This window comes from Poecilia mexicana, unplaced genomic scaffold (genome assembly GCF_051168715.1).
Source record: "Poecilia mexicana isolate PSO_F unplaced genomic scaffold, ASM5116871v1 scaffold_2, whole genome shotgun sequence".
In the NCBI taxonomy this organism is placed as follows: Eukaryota; Metazoa; Chordata; class Actinopteri; order Cyprinodontiformes; family Poeciliidae; genus Poecilia; species Poecilia mexicana.
Window position 1 is genome coordinate 47331110 of NW_028263371.1, and position 20502 is coordinate 47351611.

The following is a 20502-nucleotide window of genomic DNA, read 5'->3' on the forward strand; positions in this document are numbered from 1 at the left end:
TGTAGAGAGGCAGGTTAATGTTGTTTCTCCTGCCTGGGGGATTAATCACATGACCTCATAACAACCTGCCAAATGCCAACATAAACATCCAGGAGTGCGAGGGAGAATCTGCCAAATGCAAACTTGGAAGACAGCAGTGGAAAGAGGAAAAACTTGGAAAGGGTAAATAGAGGCACTAACTAAAGAAAAAACACATAATATAAAGTAACAGGCAGAGTAAAAATAAGTTAGAAGATGTCAAAAAAATAGGGTTTGCTTTTACTCATATATTTTTAAACTTTAAAAAGAGTGTAACAAGTGTATATTTTACCTTTGATACCTGTGTCAGAGATATACTTGAATGCTTTGTTGTTATTACAGCCAAAAAGCTAAAAAAAAAAAAAAAAAAGTAAGACAAAGCAGAAAGAGGGCAAAAATAAATATCAAATACTGAAGGAAGCAATCTCTATCTGGGCGTCTCTTATCAACATCTGTTGATGGCAGTTTGTCTTGGACAATGTCCTTTGTTTCACCTCCCAAGGTCTCTATCAGTACTCCCTTTGCTCTCCTCCCTCCTCTGCTCCTTCACCTTCATTGAGATCATAAATTGCTGAATATAAAGCCTTGTTTCCAGTCCGTTAGATGCGCCAGCCAATGCCCAGGGCCTTCACATCCCCCTTTTGCACCTTCGAAGGCACTTATGTGAAAAAAAGCTGTCTCCCTCTCTGTATATCCTTGTCTGTAATATGCACATGCATCATTCAAGCACTAACCCACACCCCCAGAATGCATCATATCCCCTCACAAGGCCATATTGTAGCTCTGCTATTTATTGTAAATAGACATTTGGTTAGAAAAGTGGATATATGTAAAAATAGTTTTACCTAAATAAAAAAAAATTGCTGAGGTGGTGAAAGTCAGTTAACTGATCTCAGAGGACACTGATGCTTATATCATAAATATACTCACATAATTTAATAAACAATCAAACCGGGTTCATTCTGCAACTCTACTGATGTAAATGTACTTCCAAGGGATGAATGAAACTATACATTTCCCAAGGGCTTTTTCACTGGTTATTCACAAAGTTTTTTAACCTTACTTGCGTTGACCAACATAAAGGCATGCAAAATTGTAAAAAAAAAAAAAAAAAGGGGAAAGGTAATTAATCTACATGGTTTTCAAAATGTTTTACAAATGCTGTGATTTGTTTGAAGTGACATGCATTAAAGGAGAGTTTGAACAACGCGCCAAGATCATGTTGCGTGTCGTATCTGAGCTGTGTTCTCCCTGTCCTTTTGTTTCCGTTTGTCGTCGCTCTGTTGTCATACAGCACACAGTCCTGAAGCCACATTTTCCTTTGTTCAGTTTTAAAGCCAGGCTGGAGCCCATGTTTGAGTTTCTATGACTTTTTGTTCCAAAGTGGTGAATGGGTCTGGATCTGGACAAGATCAGCCCCATTTTCACATTCTGATCTCCTAAGCCTCATCCCTGTCACTGCCATGCTGATCTGTGATACTCTGAGCTTTGGCTACGTTGTGGCTGATTTTTCTTTTTGTTCCCTGTTTTAATTATAAGCTGAAGTTAGAATTCAGCATCCCATTTCATTTATCTTTAAATATATTTCTTTTGTCTTTTTCATCAGTAGCTAGACTGCATATTTCAACTGTAATGTTGAAATACAGTTGAATGTAATGTTGGGCTGTTTTGTTAATAAATTCTCAGATTAAGTTGAAAATAAGTGTGTCAGTCATCATTTGTTCTTGTGTGAGAAGTTTTCTGCTGTCCAGAAGCCATGAACTTGTTCTTTCAACAAAGGCTTTCAAGTTTTACTCATGATTCCAAAGATACTGGGTCGGTGCCCCGACTCAAATAAAAACAACTTAACAATTTAATTGACAAATTAAAAATCATAATTATTAATTATCACTTAAGCAAAACATTGATGCAAATCTTGATTTCCAACGATAGTCTAACATTGAAAACCTTTTCCAAATTGAATAGTGATTTGTGAACCAATTTATTCTAGGCACATCACAGGAAAAAAAAAAAGATATTAAGATATTAAGATATTTAAGAGATCTTAAAATGAGTGTTTGTTAACTGTAGTAGGTTAACTAAGGTAAATAACTCTCCATACTAGTTACTTTGATTAAATTCATTGGAACTAGCCAGGTGGTTGAATCAAAGTAATTGTCAGTGGTGCTGAAAAAAACTCTTTTCAGTTCATCCAAACATTTTCTTGTACAACCATTATGTCTTCATTAAATGCTAATTCACATCAACTTCATGTATTTTCATGGTTGTCTACAATATTTAATACATTTGAAACGTGGAGGGCCAAGAGAAACACGTTGAATGTATCTGGCAGGAACCCACCAAGCACAGGACCGACAGCAGCGCCTCGAAGTTTGCTCACCAAATAAATAAGGCAACGGAGGAAAACAAACACAAAAATGTGGTTAAAGTGATTGCTGTTGTATTTATTTTTCACTGCCTTGTTTTTCTGTTCAACATTAAAGCTTTTTAAAAAATATTCCTATAGATCACTGTTAAATTTTTGGCATGGCTGTTGTTCAGGGAAAGAAGACATTTATTTTGTTCTCGGTTCCTTTCGAACACGAGACTGGCTGGAAAACCAGTGTCTGTGTAATCAAAGTTAACACAACAAAGTAATATACTGCAGAGAAGATATTGACTGATTATGCCCTCTCAACAGAAGGCTCCAGATATTCTAACACTGATCAAATATTGATGAACTTTTTTGAGTCTTTCTGGCTACGCTGGTTTCTCTTGGGGAAGCTCTGTTGTCTGTGCTGTCATGATCGCTGGGTCTGTGCTTTATTTTGATATTTGTATTCTGCCTCAATGTTCTCCGTGTATTCTAACAAATTTCCTCAGATCATCTTCAGTTTCTTGCTTTCCCTCACAGCTGCCCCCAGTTTTTAATCAACCACCTGCTTCTTGTTCAGTAATCAACCCTCCAGCTTAAAAATCACCTCGCCCAACATTTCCTCCAGGATGTCTCTTAGTCCTTGTCATCTGGACTTTGCTTGTTGTTTTTCCTATTTTTGAAGTTTAGTAAGTGAACAATTGAATTTTCATCTATCTGCCTCTCTGCGTTTGGGTCCTGCTCGTCATTGTTTTGTGATGTGCATGAAACAGTTCTCCTAATGGGAACACAGGGCATGTGTAGACACTAAATTTATTTTTAAAAAGTTAAATATGGATAAGAATAATAATGTTTCAGAGAATGCTATGTCTTCACTACCCCTTCTCTTTAGAAACCAAATAAAACTATGGAATGAGGTCTTACTCTCTAGTGGCCATTTTGAAATGTGACACGCATGTTTCATTTAGTTCTTTTTGTTTTTCTTATCCTATGAAATTTTGAAAGGAAGTTGATTTGATTCATTTGAGGAAAATTTGAAATGTTCATGTTGCATCAGTTATTTTTACTGGCTGTAATTTACATATTTTAAAATGAACCCAGTGGAAATTAGAGCCAATCGTCTTGTTTCTTCTTCTTCAATGGTTTGCAACATTTTTAAATGTTCCTACTGGTGATCTAATCACTCTAAACTAGCAGAAGTTTAACTCAAGGTTTATATCTTGCTAACCCCATCAATATTCACCTCCCTGCCAAGACGGATGTCTGAGTTCCCAAACGTTGTCGCAATTGAAAAACAAATGTGTACAAGGCCTTGTTTAACCCAGGTAAAAAGGCTCATCAACCGAAGCCTGGGGGCTGTTTTTACCTCCTCTAAGGCTGGCAGCAAAACGTCTTCTGTGTTGCTGCAGTTCTCTGATAGTTTGATATGATGTTGTCTGGATATGTTGGCTTGCCCTTTTGGTGAACTCTGAGCCAGCTGGAGAAGACTCCAGCTGTCATGAGGAAGCTGAGGAAATCGTTTGATGTAGTTTTCTTTTCAAAGTGTCAACAGAGTTAAACCCCAGTTGTGTAGGAGACAAATAACTATCCATGTAGTTACTTTACGAAAAAGCCTTGCGTTTTGTTTTCTTTAAATCTGAAAAGTAGAGCAGCATAAAGCCAAAACACTCTAGTATTATATTTACTGCAACTTAAACATTAATATGCTCTAAAACTCTTCATCAAATGTCCTACAGTGCGTTCTGTGCAACTTCAAACATTAAACTGTTTCATTTGCTGCCCCAGAGGAAATGCTTATTTCCTATCATCATTAGCCCCATTGCAGACATAAAACTCTCACTCAGACTCTATTAATGTCATGTAGGACACAGGTAATTTAATTCATAAGCTAAGATTACATCTGAGTTGTAATGGCCTAATGATGAAGCATGATGTTGAGTTTCGGTTAATAGGATTGCTTAATATATGACAAAGACTGTGCAATTATCTGCTGCTAAGGAGCAAAACAGGCACCAAGTAACCCATTTTGCCAAAATCTGGTACTCCCCTGCTGCCAAGATGGAGTGTGTGCAGAATGTGGATTACTTCACACTCAGGTTGGTAATGGAAACTTGATGGTGGATCATGAGCACATTTATGTGTTCTTTGTCAAATGTATCCTATAATTAAGCTAGATGCCAACCTTTTAAGAAAACAGACACTTTGAGCTACATTCATCTGAATGACATTCACCCATGTTCATCTGTTTTGAGACTTTTTTTTTTCTTTAAGTTAGTTTTTTTTGGTTTTTTTGTGCCTTACTTACATTCCCCTCTGCTGAAATACTTCATGTTTCACACATGGTATTTTACATTCAATGAGTATAAATTTTAGTTTTGGTAAGTAACCAGACTGCAACAAACATTGTCTGTAGAGAGGGTCTTCTGTGAATCTTTCCCTCCGTCTAGGACTTATACAGGTACAGGGTAATGAAAAGGGTTTAATCAACAGCTGACGATTAAAACAACAAAATTGTAAATAAATAAATATGGCCTTGTGTGGGATTCTTTTTACATAACATCTCCTATTTCCACAAAGCTCCTCCTCTGAGCTGCAGTCGATAGCCGTGCTTTAGTCTCACAGAGCGTCCCGCCTCCATTCATTCCCCGCTCAGCTCCACCAGACTAGCGGCAGCAGCAGTTAGCAAACATTTGGTGGAACTGCAAGTCTGCTGAGCTACTTCCCAGTTCAACTCTTCTATATACTATCCCAAACAGCACAATGGGAAGTCATTGTTATGACATGCTAAAGGTGGAGTGTTGAAAAGAGCAAGAGATTCTTAGAGATCGACACCAAATTCATGGCATGAAATGTCAGTTTTTTTTTGTTTTTTTAAGTTATATGCAAAAGTCAAAGGTAACATAGTTACTTGATTGTGATATAAAATGGCACTATGTGTCCGGAAAATATATATTGCCCTTTTAATGATTTATATCAGGGCAGCCATCCTAAATAATAATTTGCAGGACCCAAAGTCACACACATCCAAAAATCACTTCTTTTTTCCCTCAAACTTGAAATACCGAAAATACATTTTGTTCTTGAATCATTTTTCCTTTTTTTTCAGTAAGTGTTGGTTGTTTTAATCTGCAGCTGTTTCCACATTTACTCTTTCAGCTTTAATATGAATGTTTTATTTACAATAAATAAGACTGATTTTAGATAATCATGCTCCTCCTCTCCAGCGGTACAGGTGAAGAGGTCCTGACATACAAATCTCCTTTCTCTATCTTTCATCCTGTGTTTTGGCTGGATGCATATCAGCAGCTTATTTCTATTTGTCGAACATATGAATGAATAATAATAAGCAGTGTGTCAGTTCATTGTTTTTTTTCTACCTCTATTCTTTGCAATTCATGCATACTTAAGCTGCTATTATTCTGATATGGGTCATTTCATGGCAACAATAGGCCCTGAAATGACCCAGGGCCTATTGTTATTGTCTGTCATTTATGGAGTTATTTCATAGTAAAGCAGCATTATTAGCAGAAATAGGTCATTTTCAAAATATTCCAAGAAGAGCATAGATCAATAATTCAAACATGTCATTGTTTTGAAGTGACTATCAAAAAGCCCTAATCATTGAACATTTGTTGGCAGAGTTGGAAAATTTTGTCTGAGCAAAGCAGCCTACAGTCTGACTCGGTTTAATCAGTTCTGTAAGTAGGAATTGGCCAAAATTCTTATAAACTGTTGTGCGAAACTTTTGGAAGGAAAACATCTGAAGGCATTTAGCTTAACAGGAAGTTCTACTAAATACCAAGTAAATGCTTGTAAACTTCAGAATATTAAGGGAAGCTGAAACAAACTCCTACTGTTTGACACATTAGCTAATTAGTGAGTCGTTCTCATTTGATTTTGGTTTAACCAACTGACCTGACCATGTTTGAAAACAGACAGTGAAATAACGCACAGCATACTACCAGTGCTTTATGATCCACATCAGTACTGCTGCTGTCTCTCTCACCATTTACCTTCCAGACTGTGATGTATCTATTTTTCTTGACAGCAAAAGATATTTTGCCCCCAACTGAGTTTCTGCAGGATTACCTTAATATGCTGCTGCAACTCTGGGTTAAGAAAGTTAAGAAAAGCTGCTAGAATGTGTTGACATATCAGTCAAAGCTTACAGAGCTTTGTTTCACTTTATTTCTAAACACATAGAACTCAACAAATTCAGCTGCAATCTTAGATAAATGTTATAAATCTGCAGACAATGTTTCCAGATGGACCAGCCTCAAAGATCGCTGCCCACAGGATGATTTGCTGTGGTTATAAACTGATTTCATCCATATTCAGTTGTGGCATTTAAATTATAACATCAATGTGTGGACTGAACTCTGTACTTGTCTTATTTGAGAGTAAATATTTGGGGAATGGTGGCATGTTTAATAATACACAGTTACAAAACATAATCATAATTTCCAATTAGAAACACATTACACACAATTGTAAGAGAGTTGCTCACGATACAGAGGACACAGATGCAGAACAGGGTTTCATTTATATTTTTTTTAAAAATCACAGTAATGACAGGATGCAGTAAAGTGTATTGAAAGTCATGGATTACATATTTGCACAAGGATGGGAAGCTTAAAAAAACTCTGAATTGGTGATCAAATAATGATCAACTTGAAATTGGTTGTTTTCAGACATGCAGTCAGACTTTTACTGTTTAACCAAACATCTACCAAATTTATCCAATAAAGCATCTAGGCCTTTTTTAGATGTATTTTAACAAACATTCACTGTGCTGCAAGTTTTAAAGTGTTTTTTTTAAACCATATTTGTACATTTTTAGCATCTCCCTATGACTAAATTGATCTGAATGGAACATTTTCACGGCGCTAACAGCCGAATTTGTAATAAGTTGTTAACACTGAAATTACAAGTATAAAGTGTACAAAATACCAGCACATCACATTGGTGTTAAAGCGGAGTCTAATTTTAGAAAAAGCATTTACATCATGTGAAGCTCAGCTTAGCTCATTCTCCGTGTCCTCCATCTGAACTCTGTTTATCTCCACAGCAAACCCTCCATACTCATTCTTTACATTTCAAAGGAAGCGTGAACCCCCCTGATTTGCATAATCCAGTGTGTGCTTGTGCATGCATGTGTGTGTTTCTGTGTGGATGGGCTTGTACTGGACCAAGCACTGAGCTATTTTATGCATTCCCAAATCTAATTATCCTAACTGACTCAATGAACAACTCCTGTTCAGTGATCAAGAGAGAAAAGGTGGTCATAACTGACAAAGAAAGAGAGAAAAAAAAACTTTAGGGATGTAATAGTTGACACAATGGATTGTGAGAAAAATTTAAATCGTCTAATTACGAAGAACATCCAAAAGACTGCATTGCAGGTGTATCCTGGTTACTATGAATGCAACTGCATAACGATCAGAGCCTCACATTCTTTTCTTATTTACAGTTTAAAAGGGAAAATTGACTATGTCCTTTTGTATGAGCTGATTTTAGTTTATATTACCTGGAGGTCATACTGAATATGCGCTGGGTTATGTAAGATCATATGAGAGCTAGCAATAAATAAATAAAATGTATTCGGTGATGATTTGCTAAGAAAATGTCTAAAGAAAACGTTAGGCCTTGGAAGTAGGTGATTTCAATTTAAAGTAACTTCATGTATACAACATCAATTCACAACAAATGTCGACTTAGAGAAAAAAACAAAAGTCACTTCAATCAGACAGACTAAAAAGTTGCCTGTATTCCAGTTTTATTCTAGTTTTCAAATGATGCAGTAAAGTTCAGTTCATCATTCAAACTGTCAACATTCCCTCTCTAAGCATGTAAAGACAGCAGAAAGAAATCTCCAGCAGAACCTGGCTCAGTGTACATGGCAATGACCAACTGGGCGTTTCAAAGGACAGAGCATACACACACAAAACACAGACGCTCTGATCCAGAAGTGCTTTATATGTTAAAGAATATATAAAGAGTTAGTGGTTGTTCCCTCAGGTGTTTCATCTAAGAAACACAACTAAACAGATAAACTCTGAGCCAGTTTACAAGTGTGTGGAATAAGAGCACATTCAGTAAGTCTCAGCAAAAGCTCAAGCAACGGCTGTGTGTAGGAGAGAGTTAAACACTAAGAGTGGATCAAGTGTATGATCTGCAGAAGGTGAACGTAAAGGTATACATGAAGTTTCTGAACAGAAGCACTGGGCCTGATGTAGCTCATTTGAAGAGCAAAAACAAAGGAAACAAAGTTAAAGCTGCAAACAGCAAATATTGCTAAATTGGGGAGCAGAATGAGAAAGTAGCAGAGTGAGCAAAACTGGTTGTTATGTCCTGCAAATTAAGCAGTTTTAATGTTTTGAGCTGCTTAGCAGACATAGTAAGCCTAAGCTTATAGTAGCATTCTTGAAAAATCTCAGAATTGGAATGAAAAGTCAGCTGAAAACCCCCCAACAGGTGTATGGTAAGAAGAACCTTAGAAAATGTATGTTTCTGGAAAGAAAACTGACATATCTTCATTTTTGTTTGTCTGTTTTATACAGTTCTAATGAACACTCTACAAACGTCAAGGAGAAAGAAAAGGCGGCGAGAGCCGAAGACTGGCAGAGATCTGCTGCTTAGGTCAGAATCCTCCCTTCATTTAGGTATGCACGGCCACTCCCACCTCCCTCCCCAACACACTCCTCTCCATCTTCTCATAGCTTTCCTTCATCCAAGCCGCCCCCTCATTAAAACTCTTAATTGACTCATCCACACCTGCTCATGCAGCAGCTCATTTGGGACAAGATTTTCTCATCAGCTACGAGTTCACTCTGGTGCACAATGTCCTTCACTCACCTACAGGGCAAAACAATAATCTGAGATGATGCGTGGGTGAACACAAATACGTCAACGCTTTCTCAACGTGTGAGAGCACACGTGAAGACATGGAAGATTTTAGAAGGCTGCAGGTTACTTTGGCGCTTCACCACTTCATAGCTACATGTGGCGCACAGGTGTTTTGTCACCGTGTTCTTTCCTTTGTGTAAGTTTATTTCGCTTGGTAGCTAGGTATTTAAATTACTTATTGAGAAAAAAAATTTTTATTAAAAAATAGGTTAAATCTAATTTATAATACAGTTTAATTAAGTTGTTCTGCCTTTGTCCACCCCCTAGTCTATGCTGCCATTCCTAAATCCCTCATCATTTTTACTAAATCTGGATGATAACCTTTTTAAACATGACAGGACTTAGAAGCAGAACTCCAGTTGTGAGTGGTCTAGTTGTAACTGTCATATGTCGTCAAACATTTTCCTGTTCTGTCAAAACCTTTGCCACCAATAAATCGACCCATCTCCAGCTAATGTTCTTTCTTTTCTTCATTTTCAAAACAAATATCTCTACAAATAAAATTGCTTCTACAATCTTACTGATCCATTTTGGACAAATTAAGGAAATTGTACCAATCAATCACTGTCATACTCAGTCTTAGTTGCTGGTGCTTTGTCATTCATTAACTCTTGTTTTAAAATTTTCTATCACAGGGAGAATTTAGGTTGGTGATTCAATGAGGCTATACAGTTATTCCAAGGGTGAGAGGCCACAGTGCTAATGTTGACATGACAGCTTTATTTATACAACCAAGAGTCAAACCAAGTCAAAGGCATAAGGGAGCTTTTTGGAATCTACATTTTAAAAAGTCTAATTCATTTAACAAATTCAAAAATTTATATTTTTATTTTATTTAGGGACAATTTGATTAAAAACAAAAACAAAAAAACATCTGAGTTATGTTAGTACTGTAAGGTGACATCCAGTTGCTTTTAGCATGTGCTTTTCTCTGTAACTAAACCTGGATATGAATAAGTCTGTAAAGTGTGACACTCAGTTGTATCTCTGTTTAAGACTCTTCTTTTGAAATAATATTGTAGTGTGTGCATGCATCCTATACGTTTCAGCCCTAACTGTCCATGCAAATAGGCAAGAAGAACAGAAGAATTGAAGAAAACACAGTAGAAGTCTGTTTCTACACCTGCAGAAAGAGAAAATGAAACAAAGAACTGAGAAATAACAGCGAAAAACAACACATAACATATGTAAAAATATATTAACAATGCCAAAAAGCAGACATAACTTACTAATGCAACATGTGTGGCAACTGCTGGACAAGATAGTGTATCTGGGGTGCAGACACACTCCTGCTGGAGAGTAGCGAGTGCCAGCATAATGTTTAAGATGCTGCAGAAAGCAGGTTGGACCCCTGAGCAACAGTCTGCAGTGTTTTTTTCCTGTGTCGATTCTTGGTTATTTATGTTCATTCAGTGAACAAAAGAGTCAGCCTCTTATTTTTCTCAGCATGAAGTTATTAAAGATGGGTGCAACATTGCTCTTCTTCTGAGTATGACCTGAGTGTGGTTCAGTTTCTGTCCTCCACCTTTCTCCCGGCTCGTTCCTGGAGTGGCATCTTTGTTGTATCTCATTAGTTTCCAGCCGTGTCTGTCCTGAATTAGAATTTGTTTTTGGCTTATGTGTTAAGGTTTTGAGTATCAGTAGCTCTTACATCAAGGGAATTATGTAGAATTATTAAAAAAATAGTTTAATATCACACAGAATTGTTTTACCAACTCTTAGTTTTATTTAAACAACATATTTTGATCCACCTGAGGCCAGCAAATAAAAAACTCTGCAATTGATCTTGCAGCTATTTTCATGGTCAGTGCCTCTCTCTGTCCCCTTTGTACCCCATTCTTCACACTACTCAGAGATTAGCTTTCCCTGAGTAGAGCTCACTTCAGCAAAATGGTCTCATTAATGGCCAAAGAAGCTTGGCTGAGGGCAATCTGAATCTGTCTGCGATTAGTCCACACAAGACATTTAATCTGCCTTGTGCATGATGGACACTGCTGGAGAAATTGAAACCATCTATAGTAGGACAGCCCTCTGTTATTACAATAAAGAACAGTTATTAAACTGTCTGGAGCATGGGGGAGTCAATCCTAATAAGCTCAACAGTGATGCCCCTCCTCTGTCCTACTATCTGTACTGTCTGATTTCCTCATTTTTCTATCAACCCTCCACCCACACACACACCCACGCACACACACACACACACACACACACACTCTGTCTCTCCAAACTCTTTTTTTGTCAATATCCCACACATCTTTCACAAAACCAGTGTCCTGAGGTGTATTCACTTGTGCTGTGAAGTTTCTCATCGACAATGAATATCAAGTCAGTCGATGGGAGGCATTATACGGTACCAAATAGGAGTTTTAGAAACAAACATTCAACCTTGTAACCAATTTCTTTGTCTGGAATGGTAACCTAAGAAAACATGAATAGTTTTAGACAGTTTCTGAACATAAAAAGTATTTTTAAAACTCCGCTTAGAACAAATGAAAACATAAAAAGCTGAGTTGTAGTGAAAAATGTAGTTCAGGTCGACCTTTAGGTAAGCATTTCTGGCTCTAGCTAGTGCAAGCCCAATATGTCCAGAATGTTGTAGCTCAAAGCATGGCAATTTCTCAAAGGTTTACACACTGTAAAGACATATTTCAATGCAAAGAAATCCCTGTTTTGTATCAAAAATGTGTTTATGTTATGAAACTGTTAAAGATGACTTGCATGAAAATAAATGTGTGCACCAGAATTAGCAGCCTGGCTGAAGTTAGCAGCCTGGCTGAAGTGTCCACCTGAAATAGCTGCTGATTCATGGATAAGAGAGAGCATGTTATTACTTATACCTACTTGGTAAATACATGTAGGCATGTACAAGTAAATATAAATAGGTTTTTACCAATCCTCAGTTCTCCACACATCACTCAAGGGCAACAGAGAACAAAGAACATAAAAACAATACCTACCTTGTGATTCACCTTTCACCCGAAGATGTCCCAGTTCTATAGTCATGAGGTGAAATTGCTTATTACACCTTTTGTGTAGTTGTGTTTTCGTTATTTTATTTTGTTTACATTTTAGTGCCATATCTAATTGGTTTGCTTCAGATATTGCAAACTTTTGGAGAAGCACCAGAAAATGTATTCCATAAGGTCAAACTAAATATTTGTTCACGGCTGTTAAAGTAACTCTATTTAGCTATTAACATTTTAAAAAGCCAGAAACAAGTATTTTTAAAGCCACTGCATACTGTTGCTCCTCCAGGGTGCTTAATTTGTCACCAAGCGGGGTCTTGCATACAATTCATAATCACAAGGTGATTTATGGTGCAAAAATCCCTGCAGGCTAGAGCTCCCCTTGCTGAGGCACAGTATTACTAATGGAACTGTGTGGAAAGCATGAAGCAAAGCATTGACAGATATACAGTTGATCACAGACAGTCTTATACACTTTTGATCAGAGTGTGTCACTGTGGTCACACTCACTGATCATAGATGAGTTATTGACCCTCCACAGAGCAGTGGCTTTTGTTAAACAACTGCAATTCATCACATGCCTCGTGGCTGGAAAAGACACGTGTTTCATCACATGTGAATTCAAAAAGAATAAGGAAAGCCAAGGACCAATTTTACGTCCTTCTTTGGACAGAGTTTGCTGACATTTTCTATGGTTTAAATGTAACCTACTATTCTTCCTCCAAATTCCCTGATCTGGCATTGAGACTAGATTTGCCCTGAAAAGGTTTAGCTTTGCAGAAAAGATGGCACGTTGGAGGTTCTTTTAGTTTGATCATTCTTGAAGTCATTAAGCATGTCTACATTTGAATCTAATTCAAGCAAAGCTTTTCTTTGTCTTTTTGACTTTCAACAACTTGAACCTGATTTGTTCTTAGATGATAAGTATTGTGAAGGGTACTTAATGGGTTTCAGAGATAACCACTTACTATGGCTTTGTTCAGAAATTCTTGAGTTTTTACCCTATAACACTTCTGTGACCTGCCTAAAAAAGTTGAAATATAAAATTGTAAACTTGTTTTATGCCCTCTGGTGGAGGATAGAAGAACCACAGTTGGAATTTGCCAGTTCAATGCAATGGACAAAAATTGTTTTGTAAGAATCATTACCTTTTTTGAGATTTATCTTTATTGTGTAATGTTTCTTTCAAATATTGCTGTAATTCACACCTAAAAATTTCAATACTTTTTTTGAAGATTTTTATTTTTCTTATCTGGCAAAAAAAACAAATTTTTTCAACTTGCAACAAAAAGTATTTGAAAAAAAATACAAAAAGCTTTTGTAGTCTATGAGTTTTATTTAAATTTCTGTAATCTAATAATGTTAAAGCAAATATATAATCTCCTGATTGTGTAGGAGCAGAAGAGTGCAATTTTTCGATCACAAGCACCAATAATTAATGCACTTTATTACAACTAAATCTTTTTCTGCAAGCAGGTGTGTTTCTGTGCCCTTGTGCTGTCAGACATAGATGTGCTTTTGTTTGTTGAAGCATGCTGAAATATTTAATCTGTAATGCAACTACAAGTGTGTCCACAAGGTGAACTAAACTCAATTAGGAAGCACAAACAAAATGTGTGTGTTCCTCACTGCTGTAGAAGAGACAGATTCTAATCAATAACTGCCTCTACAGGCAGAGCTATTAGCAAACAGTACCATGCCTAATAACTGAGGCCTGACCTTTTTCTTTAATGCTTTCTCTTCTGGGCCTACGGCAGCAGCGACGGTATGACAGAAGTGCAGCAAGGAGAAAAGGTGAGCATTGTTTTAGTAGTTTGTAAATGTAATGCAGATTGATCGCTGTCTTTACAATCTTGCATATAATATTCTTGTTTGCCAAGGCTGTTGGGGATAAAAAGGACAAGGTTAAGGTTCTAAAGTGAAGTGATTCATGGATCTGACAGTATTTATTTATATTGAGTCATGGTATGCTTCTCTGGCATTTTTACACTTAAGGTAATCGTCATATTTCAAACAAACCGTGTGCCATACATAACATAAATTTGCATTGACAAGAAGGATCTGTTTTACAAAAGAACATTGCATACCCGGAACATGAAAATGAAAATGTCACTCTCCTCAAAAGTCAATCAGTGCAACAAGATTCAAACAAAAAATCTTAAACTGTAGCTTTCCATCCCATTGTTGCTGTTTCAAGAAGTAAGTAAAATACGCAGGTATAGGCTACTTCATCAGACTGCCTTTAAAACTCTTCTTGACTCTGATCTTCACTCTTCCTCCAAGTGTCCTCCAATAATAATTCAATAATAATTGAATAATAATTGAAGACAAAACTCACTTTCAAGGGGTAAGCTTGATGGTGGTACAGGAAGATTCACATTTATCTTTAAGATTAACTGACTCATGTTTAGATGACGGCTGACAAACAGACTCCAATGTCTGTGCATCTGAGTGCAATAAGCCACTGAGAAAAACTGTTCTCTGGTCAGAACCAGTCCCTCTCTACTAATACTTGTTTGTCAGTGCATGTCCCTTCATATATTTATCTTCTTTTTCTCTTCTGAGATTACATTTCATTGTATTTTCCAAGTTAAAAGCAAATTTACTTATGAATGTTGTTGGACAAAATCCGGCATGTAGCTGTGAATGCTGTTCAGAATACAGGTCTTAATATTTAAAGGACCTTCCTTTAAGCAACTCTTGTTCTGCCAAAGTTCCTATTTTGTTGTTGGATTACATGCTGTAAGTTTAAAGTTACTCCAACATTTCCATATTAGCACTACAAAGACAGCAATCATTTTATGTGGCAAATGATGACTTGCTTTCATTCCTGTCTCTGCAGCTCAAACATCCCTATTCAACCTCTCTCACACACTTTGAAGCCCAACTCATTGGCATGCCGTCAACTTGAAGCAGGAGTGTGAGAGGCAAGGCTCAATCAGCATTAGATTTGACATTGCCCCTGAGACACTGGTGTGTAAATAGGCACTTCACAGGAGTTTACACAGTCATTCACAGCTCTATACCATAGGCAAAGGCTCTACACTCCGCAAACTGGCTTTCTTGCCAGAGAAGGATGTTCTTTTCTTTCTTTTCTCCTTAGGAGCATTTAAGCTGTAAAACTAAATTAGGCTGATTGCAATGCAATTGGTTCAAAAAGGGTACTTTGATGGATATGCAGTGATGCCATAAAGAGCTCAAAAGAAAGTAGAGTTACCCATATAACAAATGCATAACATTTTTTTACATTTAAAAACATTACCAAAATTAATTTCTAACAATATGATGATATGTTGTATAAATACTCTGATTACTTTTAGCTAGTAATTAGGGGGAACATCCTTCTAAGCACTGCAAACAGGTAGCAAACCATAGCAGGGGTCATGAATTTTTTAACTTGATGAAGAAGTAGACATTTTTTTACACAAGTTGGTTGGTTTCAGTTTAGAGTAAAGATCCATGTTGGCTTTCACAATTTACAAAATCCCCATTAGCAACTGGTAAAAACTGCAATGTTTGACCAGCACAAACATGAAACAGTAACTTGGACATCCACGTTGCTCAAGTCCTGCATTAAATGAGACAGGTAAGTTAGAGTTTTAATGCACCAGACCAAGAATTGTCATGCTGCTTATGAAACCTTATGAGTCCGTATATAAAACTACAGTTTTTCATGAGGCAACAAGAAGAAAGAATGAACTGACAGTCTTTACAATGTTTAGTCTGATTTCCATTTCAGACGTGGATTATTTAGGCAATCAGAGTAGATATTCATCCCAAATGCTCTTTGGTGGCATTTGGCCGCACCAGCACAAACAAGTCGTCTCGTTATGGTGAAGGGGAAAAAGAGGAGAAGCACAGGAGCATGCCAAGTCAATTGCAATGGCTAAACAGAGCCAATGTTCAACTGGAGAAGTCCAGAAAAAATGAAGCTGAGCTAAAGAGATGATGGATCTAAGATTTTCCAGAAGATCTACATATTGTCATCTTCCTAAAATAATGTCTTACGTCACTTAAGTTGCCAAAAGTGATGTTTTTGTCTAAAACATCTTTTGGAAAAAAAGAGGTGGTGCTTGTTTTTCTTTTTTTGCCAAAACCACTTTTGGCAAGAAATGACTTACGGAAGGTGACAATATGGTCTCTTACCCAATCCACAAGATCGTAGGCAGTGGTGTGGAGAACACTTCATTTTCTCCTCATGTAAACTCCTCCATTTTTAAGGCACATATGATCAGGATGCACAAGCTTTTCCCAAGGAAGGAATGCCTAGCACCATGGCTGTGCTCGGAGAAATGACCTCAGTCATATAACTGAGGTAAATTATCGCAGTTGTTTATAAATAAGAAGTGGAATCAATCTGAATGCTATAATTTACACATTTATTGTTGGTGTTTCCCAACCCTGGTCCCCAAAGCACCCTGCCCTGATGTTTTAGATGTCTCCATGCTTTAATACACCAGATTCAGAAGTTTGCAATTCAGCCAACACTTGTTAATTAGCCATCAATCAAAATCATGAGCTGAAGCAAAGAAAAACCTAAAACATTCACAACAGTGTATCTTGAGGACCAGGGTTAGGAAACACTGCCCTAGGCACATATTATCAGGATGCACAAGCTGATATCTTTTGGATATTATCAGTGCACTGGTAATACCAGCGTGCTGAAGAATGAAACCTCCTTTAAACAAATATTTGCCTTTAAAGTAGGTAAATATTGTACATGTTGTTCTGGATTTGAAATGGGAAGTCAGTCTGGAGAGAAGCTTGTGTTTCCCCAACATTATGATCACAACACTCTGAACTGCCAGCTTGGCTTTGGTAGATAGCAGCAAAGAGTTAACGCTTCAATGCAAGGACAGTGTTGAGGGAGAAACTAAAAACACAGCCAATCCCAGAATGCCTGGATGTTGAAGTTGCTCCTTGGGGAAGTAGGATGCAGGGGATTAATTGAGACTTGTATGAGCCACCTCTACTCCCAAACAAATAGGAGCAAAGAGTCACTTCTTACCAGGAATCATCAAGTCCCTGTCTACTGTAGCAGAAAGGAGAAACAATTGCCTGTGGATTAAATGAAGGGAAAAATACCTCGGCTGTAAGATGAAACGGGAGGGTGTGAAGCTGAGGGGAATGCTCTTAGGATGGCAAGTAATTGTAATACTTTGTGTGAGTAAACAATGTTTTGCCTGCTTTCGACTACTGCAGCACTACACACCACCTTACCATGCAGGTGGCACATTATTCTGTACAAAACTCTAAAACCAAATGTAATAAAATTTGAAACATTTTTCCTAATAAAAACCAAGAAGATGAACAGAAAAAATGTGGAGTTTAATGAATCTTTACCAATAAGAAAGGAGAGTGAAAGTATGTGTTTATGTGCCTCTGTGTATATGTGTCCTGATGGATACCAAAAAGAGCAACAGATGTGTTAATTCAGAACATTAATTGTGGTATTTTTCCAACCAGTACCACATAATGTCAGACTGAGTTTAAATCTTTTCTGCAGCAATAAGCCCTCATCTCACTAAACATTGCAATCCTAGTTCCCCCCACCAGCATGTAGCCCCCACATTTATAAAAACACTGCTTACTAATGTCTTGAGTGAGGTCGGTTTGACACAAATCATAAATTGAATTTTTTGTTTTTTTTCATCTTGATATTGTTTGGTGGTAATTAGTTACCGTTCTAAAACAAGAAAATGTCCAGATCTCCCTTTTAGTAGCTATTCTTCTTCCTACTCACAGTATATGGGAATCTAAAGACTTTATGTCTATCAGGAAAGATGTAGAAACTAAATTGCTACTGGAAAGAAGTAATGTCTTCTGGGCTCATATTTGTCCGCTGACTTTCTTTTCAAACCCCTGGCAATGTGATTTGAAAATATTCTGAGGAGAAAAATAAAAAGGAAAGCACTTTCTCCGAAAGTGTTGTTCTAGCTGGTGCTCCCAGGAGGCCAGGTGCTGTTGTGAGCTCACTCACACTAGTTCAAGGTTTCATGCTCTACCGCTTACATCACTGGCATTTCTTGTTATCTATGAAGTTAGCTGAAGTTTGACTCAAATGAGTGCTTTTTGATATGTCAGGGTTTTACTGTCTGTAAGGTTTAGTTGTGCGATTTTACTGATTTTATTAGTTTTATTGAAATTGGGTTTTAACTTTATGGATAATTTTTATCTTCCTATGTTGTGCAGAACCAAGATAAATCAGTATTTTTGAGGTGTTGTGATATGATTGTTGTTTTGTTTTTGTGTTTTTGTTACTGGTTTGTAAAATTTATTTAAAAATGTTGCACCATTTGATGCTTAATTCTCAAGGCTTTTATATCTATTTAGAAACACCTGCACACCATATATTTGTGTTAACCAGATGTCATTTACATTTTTAAAACTTAGTTATTGTTTTCTATTTTCCATTATACATATATATATATAAAAAAATTCCCCTCTCACCCTCCGTGGGTGGTCTCTTTCATCCTCTGAGCTCGGGTCCTCTACCAGAGGCCTGGGAGCTTGAGGGTTCTGCGCAGTATCTTGGCTGTGCCTAGAACTGCACATTTCTGGACTGAGATGTCTGATGTTGTTCCTGGGATCTGTTTGAGCCACTGCTCCAGTTTGGGGGTGACTGCCCCGAGGGCCCCGATGACCACAGGCACCACTGTGGTCTTCACCTTCCAGGCCTTCTCCAGTTCCTCTCTGAGGCCCTGGTATTTCTCCAGTTTCTCGTGCTCCTTTTTCCTGATGTTGTGGTCACTTGGTATTGCTACATCCACCACAACGGCTTTCCTCTGTTCTTTATCCACCACCACAATGTCCGGTTGGTTCGACATTACCATCTTGTCTGTCTGGATCTGGAAGTCCCACAGGATCTTAGCTCGGTCATTCTCCACCACCTTTGGGGGTGTCCCCCATTTTGACCTCGGGGCTTCCAGTCCATATTCTGCACAGATGTTCCTGTACACTATGCCCGCCACTTGGTTATGTCGTTCCATGTACGCTTTCCCTGCCAGCATCTTGCACCCTGCTGTTATGTGCTGGACTGTCTCAGAGGCCTCCTTGCACAACCTACACCTTGGGTCTTGTCTGGTGTGGTAGATCTGAGCTTCTATTGCTCTGGTGTTTAGGGCCTGTTCCTGGGCGGCCAGGATGAGGCCGCCCAGGAACAGGCCCTATATATATATATATATATATATATATATATATATATATATATATATATATATATATATATATATATATATATATATATATATATATATATATATATAACTCTATTATGACTTGGTCAAAACAAAAATGATTGACCAATGCCATAATTCACTTCAGTGATAGTTATTGTGCTTGTGTTCAGGTGAACAAAGATGAAGATACACAGCATATTTACGTTCAATGCAGGTTTAAAAAAAGAAAAAAACAAACAGACAGACAACAGCACTACCTCCACTGCAAGAGTCCATCACCTTCAAGGTGATTTGGTTGGAGCCTAAACTCAGACTGACTCGCTGCGGTGCAGAGCCGTCTTATAGCCAAAGGCTCCGCCCACAAGAAGGTTAAAAATAAAAAATAAAAAATCACTTCTAACTGAAGTAAACTCTTATCAAATTATGCAAAATAAAATAACCATAACGCTTAGAAAAAAAAATAAACAAACCTGTGACTAAAAATACAACGCTCTAATAGAAAACATCCAATACGTCCTGATGACATCATCACGTCATCACGTGACTCTCTCCCCAGTGCGCCACAATCTGAAGCGGGAAAATGTTTGACACTAAAAATTACAAGTTAGGATGGATATGACAACCGAGGCAGGAACACCGCACCACTTTGACCTGACACTAAAAAGTAAGTTGTGCGAATGTTTGTGTGCGAGTGTGCTTACATGTTGACACGGACTTTATTTTATGGCTACGTGGCACGTCGTGACGGACCGCAATATTCATCTGAGTAATTAGGTCATATCTTCAATCTCACTGCAGAATACCGGCGCCAAGGCCTGGATTTGAAGTCCCCTCGTTTCAACTGTTGTGTACGACTCAAAAACAACTGAACTGAAAGTAAGTCAATAGGATTCATTTTCAATGTAATGGGCTTTTTTGAAATATCAGTCTGACCAAAGATATTAACCAACATAAATATATTCACTTGCATGTACACTAAAATCCCAATTTAAATGTTGATGAATATAAAATATTAAAATATTCATATAAAGTTTATAACATTTTAGTCTACAAAATGTTGTTTGAATACCATTTCCATATA

The 20502-nt window shown here is 37.4% G+C and overlaps 1 long non-coding RNA gene across 1 annotated transcript in view; it reads left to right on the top strand.

The window, feature by feature from the left end:
* Positions 1–19513: 19513 nt before the first annotated feature.
* Positions 19514–20502, top strand: part of LOC106923554 (uncharacterized) — a 68036-nt gene continuing 67047 nt past the window's right edge. The window contains exons 1-2 of the long non-coding RNA XR_001419438.2: positions 19514–20085; positions 20220–20297. This is a non-coding gene — a long non-coding RNA (uncharacterized LOC106923554). The remainder of the gene's footprint in view (positions 20086–20219; positions 20298–20502) is intronic.